Source organism: Natator depressus, chromosome 11 (genome assembly GCF_965152275.1).
Source record: "Natator depressus isolate rNatDep1 chromosome 11, rNatDep2.hap1, whole genome shotgun sequence".
Classification (NCBI taxonomy): Eukaryota; Metazoa; Chordata; order Testudines; family Cheloniidae; genus Natator; species Natator depressus.
This window is the reverse complement of record NC_134244.1, coordinates 5,133,540-5,144,663: the sequence shown is the minus strand read 5'-3', so window position 1 is coordinate 5,144,663 and position 11,124 is coordinate 5,133,540.

Here is an 11,124-nt window from a genome sequence, read left to right as displayed (position 1 = left end):
CAAAACATCCTGTCCAATTAGCCACAGATTTTCTTACATACATCCTTCTTGTGCAGGAAACCACACCGAGAAATGTGAGGTGAAAAGAAGAAGATAGTGAGGAAGTTGGGGGTAGAATTCATAACTGTGAGCTGTAACCTTAACTGCTCAAATAAATTGGTTAGTCTCTAAGGTGCCACAAGTACTCCTTTTCTTTTTGCGAATACAGACTAACACGGCTGTTACTCTGAAACTTAACCATAAAGTCACTGCAGCAGCTCTATAATAGAAGGTAGGGATTCAGGAGGGCATGGTAAAAAGCAGAAATTTTGGATTTGGATCAACCAAAGGAAGGCAGGCAAGCTGGGTTAGATGGCATTGGCCTGTTCTTAAAATGTCTTATATTCTCTGTCCTGTTATGACTCAGATAGGGTGACCAGATAGCAAGGGTGAAAAATCGGGACAGGGGGTGGAGGGTAATTGGCACCTATATAAGACAAAGCCCCAAATATCGGGACTGTCCCTATAAAATTGGGACATCTGGTCACCCTAGACTCAGACCCTGGCAAAATTGTTGCCTTCTGAAATTACTCCTATCAAATGGCATATAAATGTTAGTCTATTTTTGTTTAGTTTGACTAAAACTGCAAACCTTCTCTCAAAATCAAGTGTTTTATATGAGACTCTAATATTGGTGTACTATACAGATTTAGCGGATTATAAACCAGATCTAGACTACAAACTAACTCAGTATGGACACTGAAGCATTCCTATTCACACACAAGAAAGAGCTGACATTGTCTACCACTGTATCAAATGCTTTTACGTCTTGATGTGTCCCTGCCAAGTATAACAGATAATATTTACAGAGCCTTAGACACACTTCACTGTTTAATCCTACATGGCCTCATGTATACAGACATCAGGGTCACCAGCGCACTATGATGAATACATTTCTTCTAGATGGAGCTCCACTTCATCAATGTGCTCCACTTAACTGAAGCAAAGGAATCAGTTTCAGAATAAACCAACAAAAGGTATTTTATCTCAACAAAGCCTGTTCTTAACCAGTCCCCCTACAAGCAACAAGCAAGAGTGCATTGTTGTACCTTCTTTCTTAGTCCAAGCATCAAGGGGCAAATTCTCAGAGTTGCCCACTCTCACAACTTGAACGTAAAGCTTGCAGGAATTGGTGTTTTCATAAAGCTCCACTTTTAAGTCACGTGAATATGTGAAAAACTTGGCTTTCATTTTTTTTAAAAAGCCAGTGTCTAGCCATGAAGTTGTGGAGAACCCCTTGACAATGTGAACCCTAAAGGCTCAAAAATGAGAAAGGAAAAAACAGTACCATTTAAAAAAAAAAAAAACTCTTGGTTTTTAGACCAATCTAATTGATTTTCAGGATCTGACTTATGATTTTGCAATGGCTGGGACTGGCCATACTGAAACTGATCACCTGCAAAGAGAAGAGATGGGGAGAAATCCTTCCCTTAGGCCATGGAGAGGGACTAGTCTCAGTGGCACAAGCAACTTCCCCACTGTGCAAGGGGAAGGACCTGAGAATCCTCTAGTCTCGCTCTCACTGCTCCGGATATCTCACCGCCAATACTGGCTTGCATGCAGCCGTTCAGAGACTCCCCCAAATTGCCGGGCCCCATTCTGAGCAGGGTTTGCAAATCCCCTTTGCAGCATCTCTTCTGCTTATGCAGCAGAGGCACAAATGTTTGTTCCACTGTTTTGGCAGCATTAACACCTAAATGCCTTTTCTTTGTTCCTGTCCCCTCGCAGCCAGAATGAGTGGTTTATGGGGAATCCTGATGGTTCTTACATAGCCAACCCCACCAGTTAAAGAGGAGCGAATTAGAGCTAGGTAAAGTGTTTTGATCAAAACTTTTTTTTCCCAGCCAAAAAAAAAATGCAGATTTGGCAACACCAAAATATTTTGGGAATTCATGTTGATTTTGACAGGTTTCAGAGTAGCAGCCGTGTTAGTCTGTATTTGCAAAAAGAAAAGGAGGACTTGTGGCACCTTAGAGACGAGCCAATTTATTTGAGCATAAGCTTTCGTGCTGATTTTGCTGAATTGTTTATTTGGGGGAAAAAACCTATTTCAACATTTGCAACACAGAACGGTGTGCTTTTTCAATTCAAGATGACTTTTTGTTCTTTCATTTTATTCTTTTATTTATTTATTGTTTAAAATTGGAAAACACACAAAAATGTTTAAAATCAAAACAAAATATTTTGTTCAGGTCAAACGAAATGTTTAATTTTTTTAACCTTTCACTTGTTGAAAGTGTCAATATTTTTATCTAGGACAAGTGTCTGAAAAGAATGTCACTCTGTGGCTAAAGAAATGAAACCCACAAACATGGAGTTCCTTTCATCCTCTCCGTTCACATTTTACACAGGCAGTCTGTTTGCAGCTGCCTCTTAGAACAATGTATTATTTTGGGCTGTGCAGAAATTCTAAATGACTCATTCTGAGAGCTCTGGATTTAACATAAAAAAAGCCCCAAACCCAGATTATCTCGCGTCTGATCTTTTGGAATTCCCTGGATCCATTTTTTTTACATATTCTGGCTTTAGAGATTTGTAAGGCAATGCTCCCCAGTAGAGTTCAAAACATCCCACTTTGAGTCTGATTTTTCTCTCACTGAAGTAAGTGGAAGACCTCCCACTGCACAGGACTGGACCCTCTGCCAGTAACTTTAATACAGCCATTACGCTGGCCATATCCAGATCTGAATATGAAAACATAATACACTACAATATGTCCACTCATTTCAGATTCCAGGTTACTGGTAACAAAATATAAACACAAGCAACAAGTATAACAAAAGAGCAGAATTTTAGGGCCTATGAAACACTCATCAGCTCTAGGACAGGATGAGAAACCAAACTGCATGGATGGGAATGATCTTGCATAGACTTATCAGGGTGTAGATATACTGCAGAATTCTGACAGGTCTTCTGAGATCACAAATATGTTGTCACCTCTGTTCATGCCAGTAAGATTCTACTTCACCAGGGCGTAAGTAGTCAATGTTTAGCAAGGGGACCGACCCCATATTCCCTTTCTGTCTTCTCCTTACCCACCCTACTGAATTTGATCCCTAAGCTTAAATTGTTCGAAGAGCAACATAGCCACCCACAGACTTCCAAAGATATTATTTATATAGGCTCAGAGTAAATCTGAAAGTGGATCCGCTGCCTAAGGAGCTTTTAACTCGAGCAAGAGATACAAATATGTAGGCATCAGTTGCAAACCTTACCAATATATAGACTCCCTCTATTTATAGCTCCATAGTGATGTGACAAATCTACAGGTCACGAAGTTGGTACCTACTGAAATTACATACACCTATACAGAAGCCTTTTTGGGGGTGGCTGAGGGTTGACCTTGTCATTAATGTACTGCTTCCTCGGGGCTATTTGATTACCCCATCCTCATAATACATGGCACGCAAGCTTTCATTCTGCTGTTCTATTCCACAGAGCTTCTAAAGTATTTTCAAATATTTAAACAAATGTTTATCTATTATTTGTATTATCATAACGCTCAGGAGCCGTACTCATGGACTAGGATCCCACAGTGCTAGGCGCTGTACAAACACAACAAAGATGAGGTGACTTTTGTGTGTGCGCATCATGTGGAGTGAACATTACCCTAAACGTGACTTGATAAAGCTAAATCACAACAGCTCCTACATATGTTTAATATTCTTAGTGTTGCGTATTTAGAGTTAGGCAAAGTTTCCCTCCCTTCTGGCCTCCAAAAAGCAGGATCCTCTGGCCAGATCCTCAGCTGGTATAAATCAGCATAGCTCCATTGACTTTAAAATGAGGATCTGGCCTTCTGTCTTTTTACTGAAGCCCAAAGGACCTTCACTTTGTCTCCTTCACATTCAAGACTCTGCACTGAAGCCACCTTCTTTCTAGCTATCCAAAGGCTGGCACTGCAGTCCATTGGTTTGGCTACAGGATGCCCTGTTAAGTGACTTGCTCCTTTCCCCAGTAAAACAAACACACTGTCCTGACAGCTCTACCAGCTCATGGAGAAAGTAAGATAATAGAACCAGGAACCAAATCTTGGTCTCCTGAACAAAGCAGTGCAAAACCTCACTTCTAATAGGCCAGAATCATAGAAATTAGCAAAGGAAAGGATCTACTAGGTGACCTAGTCTAACAGCTCTCAGAGACTATGGTCTGCAGAGACTTTGCTGCAGTTTGTTACATTGCATTAAGGAAAGTAAAAAAAAGCTGTTTAAATGTATTGTAATGAACCGGCTATTGTGTGTATACGCAGGGCTTCTGTTTTGGGGGTTTATTACCTTCATTTTGGGGGATTTATTTTTAGCAATTTTTGAGTTTTATGTCACTGTCCATACAGCAATGGTTTGGGGGGGCTCTTTTTGTATGTACTGTAATGAATATACTGCGTCTTATACACATACTGTAATACTGTATATTACATACATTACTCATTTACAGTCGTGCGTACGGTAACGTCCCCTAGTGCCCTTTAATGTAGTTCTGTTTTGAACAGCGCCATGTTAAAGTGCAGGAACTTTTCGTGTGCACCAGCAGGGTCTACATGGACCAATTAATGCGCAACACAGTGCGTTTTAGAAATTACACCTCCATCATCTGCATTTCTCCTCTGTGTAGAGAGGCCCTGAGACAAAAGCTGTGTTGCCATGTTCTTAAGTACATACGTAAGCATTTTGAATCACTCTTCACACTTGTACTTAAATACTTCAGATACTCTGTAATTATTTGTATTACACACATGTTAAGGCACTTAAAGCACGAAACCTTGTTTTATCTGCAAGTATTTTTTTCAAAATAGGTTTTTGAAACAATCACATCCCTCCCAACTGTCCTACATTCTGGCTGGCCCCCATCACCCACTTGGGAGCTTGCCCCAGCTTGGGAGTTTCAGGATCTGAGGTCCAGCTTTTATCTGTGGGCCCTGCTGTTCACATAACACAAGAACCAGGGGTCACCCAATGAAATTAATAGGCAGCAGGTTTAAAACAAACCATAGGAAATACTTCTTCACACAATGCACAGTCAACCTGTGGAACTCGTTGCCAAGGGATTTGTGAAGGCCAAAAGTATAACAGGGTTCAAAAAAAAGAATCAGATAAGTTCATAACTGATAGGTCCATCAATGGGTATGAAACCCATAGTACAAGTGTCCCTAAGCCTCTGACTGCAAGAAGCATCTGGCACTAGCCACTTTTAGAGATAGGCTACTGGGCTAGATGGACCATAGGTCTGACCCAGTGTGGCTATTTTTATGTTCTTATGTTTATCAGTTACAGCTGAAAATCAGAAGTCCTAGGTATACATCACTGTCTTCTAGATGGAATCAGAACTGTTCAAAGGGTGTGTCACAGGCTTTATACTGCTAATCTCACTTACCAGAGATGCTCACGTGGTAGGCGCTTCTGCTTGTGGACCCAGAAGGTGTGAGTTCTATCTTCACTGCATCCTCAGAGTTCCAAGCGCCCAGGGTGTGGAGTGGAGTGAATACCATGAAGCCTGCCAAGCCTACGGATTTGGTACAGAATTTTCAAAGTCAAGAACCAAAAAAATAGTGATTGGAAGAATTGAACCAGGATATGAACTGGAAGGATTCAGGACTGATGCCAAACAATATGAGCAACAATATTTTGGTAAATTAGACTTAGAGCGCCTGCTAATTGAGATAAAAATTTCATACATCTATAGCCCAGATCCCAGATGGCTGTTGTAATCACGTTTTAAACTACAATACCGAGCAGAAGGGAGAGAAGTGACTCCCAGCTTACATCTCAAAATAATACTAAGCTGACTAGCGAGTGGTTAATGATTCATTTGTTTCTTGTACAAATGTGGTATTACATACTGAGAGAGAAGATGCCTGTTTTATATCACTTCTCTGAAAACAAAACAACAAAACTGCCTAGTGTTACTATAACAATCATGAATTCTTGGATTTGTGACACTGTCATAAGGGTAGCAGCTGTAGATGTGATAGTGAAGAATGGTGTAATAGCTTAGTTTCAGAGAAAACTATTGAACTATGTTCTAAGTGGGCCTAAAAACAAGCGGTTTGTGATCAGTTTCCACATGTGCTTTTTTTCTCCCATAACTGCTGTCGCTATCTCCTTTTCGACCCGGACACAGCTTCTTTTTGCTATGTTTAGGGGTTTTGAGGCAAATTCGACTCGCTGCCTTCCTGAGAGACACACGTGGGCCTTCAAAGGTTGCAGCTATTGGCAGTAAAACTGATTTGCGGCACTGCTATTTAGAAACTGCTCTTTGTCTACACTTACAGCTAAACCATGGTTAGCACTGATTCACTAAACAAATTGGTGACAGCCAACAACAGTCCCCGGCTGGGCTGTATTCTGATAATTCAGAGGTCAAAAGAACATCCTATCATTTAAATGAATTGTAAACACGGGATATCTCTGTATTCATCTCTCTTTGAAATGTATAGCAAATAATCTGTGAATGGTGGGGGAACAAGCAATGGCCTTACGTTAATTCTATAGCTTAAGTACCGGACATGGACCTCCTTCAAAGTCATGCTAATTACCTTTTGTTCCCTGAGGAACTCCAACTTGTCAAAAAGACATGAAATTGTGTAAAAGATCCTTGGGTCCTGATTCTGTCATCTCAGATCTGCTTCGGCTTCATCAGGGGACATTTGAGTCACAAGACTGAGGTCCCAGTTATGCTGGTATGCCCTGAATATGATATTTGGACATTGGACTATAAACTGTGAACTATTTCTGAAAGAACTCTTTGCAATTACAAAGCTCACCATCTCTGCTATGAATCTGAACCTCAATGGATGGAACTCATGTCTGTCTGTATATTGATCTTTTAACTTCACTCTCTCTCTTTTGTTTTTTTAATACATTTTAGTTTAGTTAATAAGAATTGCCTGTAGCGTATATTTGGGTGAGATCTGAAACATTCATTAACCTGTAGGGTGACCAGACGTCCCGATAAAATTGGGACTTTCCTGATATTTATTTCAGAGTAACAGCTGTGTTAGTCTGTATTCGCAAAAAGAAAAGGAGTACTTGTGGCACCTTAGAGACTAACCAATTTATCTGAGCATAAGCTTTCGTGAGCTACAGCTCACTTCATCGGATGCATACTGTGGAAACTGCAGAAGACATTATATACACAGAGACCATGAAACAATACCTGATATTTATTTGTTTGTCCCGCGTCCCAACCAATGTACGGTCGGGACGCCATTTGTCCCGATATTTTGCTTCGGCGGCCCTCCGGCTTCCCCCGCCCCCCCCAATTCACTTGGGGCAGCAAAAAACCTAGAGCTGGCCCTGGTGTGGGGGTGAGCCTGTGGCTGCCCCCCCATGTGTCCCGATATTTTGTTCTTGTCATCTGGTCACCTTATTAACCTGGGAGCTGATGTGTCCGATCCTTTGGGATTGGTAGAACCTTTTCTTTTATATGATGAAATAAGATTTACAGAAATTTTCATCATAGTTGATGTGGGTACCTGGATGGAGGCCTGAGGCTGGATCACTTTAAGGGAACTGTGTTGTTTGGACTTCTGAGTAACCAGTAAGGTAATAAAGAAGCTGTTTTATGCTGACTTGCTGAATCTAAGTATGGGAATATCCACCAGCTTTATGGGGATTTTCTGCTCCATTCTTTGCAGTTAACTCTAATTGAGTGACCACAGCTGGCTCCCCACTAGGACCCGGGTCACACCAGTATCGAAACATCCACTATAACTTCAGCACTTCATAACACCATAAAACTAATGTGCTTTATTGGCGTTCTACCTTTTCACTAACTCCTAGCTTTTCCTTATTATCAAGTTCAGTTTCTAAATTTATCTGCTTAGGATAAAGTGAACTTTTCTCTGTGAACGACTCCATCATTCTGGTTTTGTCTATCTTAATGTATGATTTACCTTTAAGACATTCTAGGCTCTAAAAGACATCTGAGAATTCTCTAAGTATGCGGCCTGTGTTTTTTGCCTGCAAGTACATGGCATTTACGGTGGGCACTTTTAAAAAAGTGATTTCATGACAAGAAAGTTTTTAATTCTAATAGTGGTGAAACATCAGCATTTACTACTGGAAATGTGATCTTGGTGTTTTTTTTTTTAATTATAACGGTTACTTGCCCCTCTATTGGTATTTTATATCTTGAATATGAAAGAAGCTTTGCATTATGTTTTCCTTAGCTACAGTATGTTCCTTGATACAATACTACCTTGTGCTTGTGAGTTTGTGGGGGGGGGGGGGGGGAGAAAACCTGGATTTGTGCTGGAAATGGCCCACCTTGATTATCATGCACATTGTAGGGAGGGTGGTCACTTTGGATGGGCTATTACCAGCAGGAGAGTGAGTTTGTGTGTGTGGTTGTTAGAGGGGGGTGGGGGGGTGAGAAAACCTGGATTTGTGCTGGAAATGGCCCACCTTGATGATCACTTTAGATAAGCTATTACCAGCAGGAGAGTGGGGTGGGAGGAGGTATTGTTTCATGGTCTCTGTGTGTATATAATGTCTTCTGCAGTTTCCACAGTATGCATCCGATGAAGCTGTAGCTCACGAAAGCTCATGCTCAAATAAATTGGTTAGTCTCTAAGGTGCCACAAGTCCTCCTTTTCTTTTTGCGGATACAGACTAACACGGCTGTTACTCTGAAACCAGTTTAAAGGTTATAGCCCTGCCATTAATGTTAATTGATTTCCTTCGTTTCTAGTTTTTTCTTTTTAAACTGATACAGCATGGACGATCTACTCACTCTGTATCTGCTCACTTACAGCCTGCATCAGCATTTCACTAATTTCAACAAGCAAAAAGGGAAAACCCAGACCCTATAACCAAACCTCCATGCATCTGAAGAAGTGGGTTTTTTACCCACGAAAGCTTATGCCCAAATAAATCTGTTAGTCTTTAAGGTGCCACTGGACTCCTTGTTGTTTTTGTGGATACAGACTAACACGGCTACCCCCGATACTTATTTGGTTTGATTTTCCAGTGTTCATTCCCTAAATCTGCTCTCTCCAAGTCAATTGCTCCCGCCTCCCTTATATTCAAAGCTACCTCAGTGAGTCAGAAGATCCCATTTAACTATTTCGCAGCTGGGTCAATACTTGATAGCAGGTTGGGGGTGTTTCAGACAAACACTGCCAAGCCTGTCAGAGCAGCCTTCATAAGACGCTTTTCTGCAACACCAACCAGGGAGCCAACAACAAGGCAGGAGGTATCTTTTATTTTACATGTTGTACAGCACTAAGTGCAATGCATACTTAACAATTAATAGATTCTAATAATGAATACAATGTTCTGAGGGCCTAATTTTCTCCAAGCAGGCCCCCACACAGACCTGAGGAGAAAAATGTGAAGTCCTGGTGCACCATATTGACTGTGGCCTCACCTTCTCTCATTTCACTTTATTTATTCAGATGTTACAGATGTTGGTGCTCCCCACCCGGCTGCTCAGGGCCCTGGAACAATTATCCTTCCCCCCCCCGTCCCCTTTTTTAGCCAACTTTGTGCGGACAGTTGTGTGCTTGTTTTGCGTGCATAGTTCTGTATGTATCTGTGCAAATCCCCATTTTGAGCAAACATGTGGAGAAGTGCAAGTGCAAAGTAGGCACATGGTGGCACACACAAGGCTGTTTCTGGGCCTGATGGATGAAAATAAGTCCCTGAAATATTTTGTATTCAAAATACAAGAACACCACAGCAATCTTGTATTTTGGAGAACTGACCTCATCTGAAATACAGAGGTTTAGATCTGGCTACAGAAGGGAAAATAGTGTAAGCTACTTGTTTTGGTTTATTTTAAGAACGGTTTTTCTTCTCAAAGAGATCCTGCATCAACTGAGCTATGGAATCCTGTGAGTACAGCGCCACCTGGTGGTACTACAAGACCACACAATGTTATTCCTCAGAGATTACTGAAAAATAATCTATGCTTTCGGAGACAGATTACATTTTGGACAGTTGAGGAAGTTTTCGGATGAACTCCATTAAAAAAATATCCGCACAACACTTGCATTTATTTTTCCCTTCTTATCCAAAAAGAAGGGAAGGAACAGTGGCCCATTGGTAGGGGCACCAGCCTTGGACAGGGGAAACCCAGGTTCGGTTGCCTGGTCGGCCAAAGACTTTGCATGTGACCTTGGGCAAGTCACTTAGCCTCTCTGTGCCTCAGTTTCCCATCTATACGTGAGGATGATAATGCTTCCCTACCTCAGTGGTTCCAGAGAGGAGGTGGACACGACTGAGATAGAAGTGCCACCCACTGAAACATCCTGAAATGAGTCCCCTGTGATTGAATTGGTCATAAAATGCATAGACAACGACATCCAAATGGAATGTAACTAATATATACCAAGCAAATGAATCTATACACACACACACACATGCACATTTCTTGGGCTGCCTATCATTTTTGTCTGATTAATGAATACTACCGGGGGCAGGAGGAGAGGGGAAGGGGAGAGATAAGAGGAGGCTACGGTATCAGGTTTAACACCTGTGGAAACCTCCTTTCGTGTGTATTGATGTAGAATTCCACTATTATAGTTATGGCTTCCACTACATTTATTTATTGACTTTAGTGTGGTTGAAATTGGAGCATTTGAATCTAATTCTGTTCTATTTTGGACCAATCGCCTAACATTTTCTCTCATGCAGTTTCCAGCAAGCAATAAGAATGCCTTGGTTGATTATAGGAGAGAATCGATATTCAGAAATCAGACCATCAAGTCTAGTGTCCTGGCTCTTTCACTAACCAATAGCTAGGAAAAGCTGGACTGATTCTCCAGTCTTGCATCAACATTTACACCTGTTCAAAGAGTCTGGAAAGTGGTACCATTCTAATTTTGTAGCATTTTACATCCTCTTTGCATAGGAATAAATGACTAAGCAAGGTGCAAGACAGTAGAGAATAAAGTCCCTATTGCAAGCTTCCCTTGTGAGCTGTGGGTCCTACGTATCTCTGAAAATCAAGCACAAGATGTATCAACAGTTGGGCACCCAAAACTTGAGGCACAATTAGTTAACACTTCAAAAATATGGCTGTGTAGCAGTAAATGTATGTTGCATTCAACATCACTTAGTGGGAAAAATTATAAAAAGTACTTTA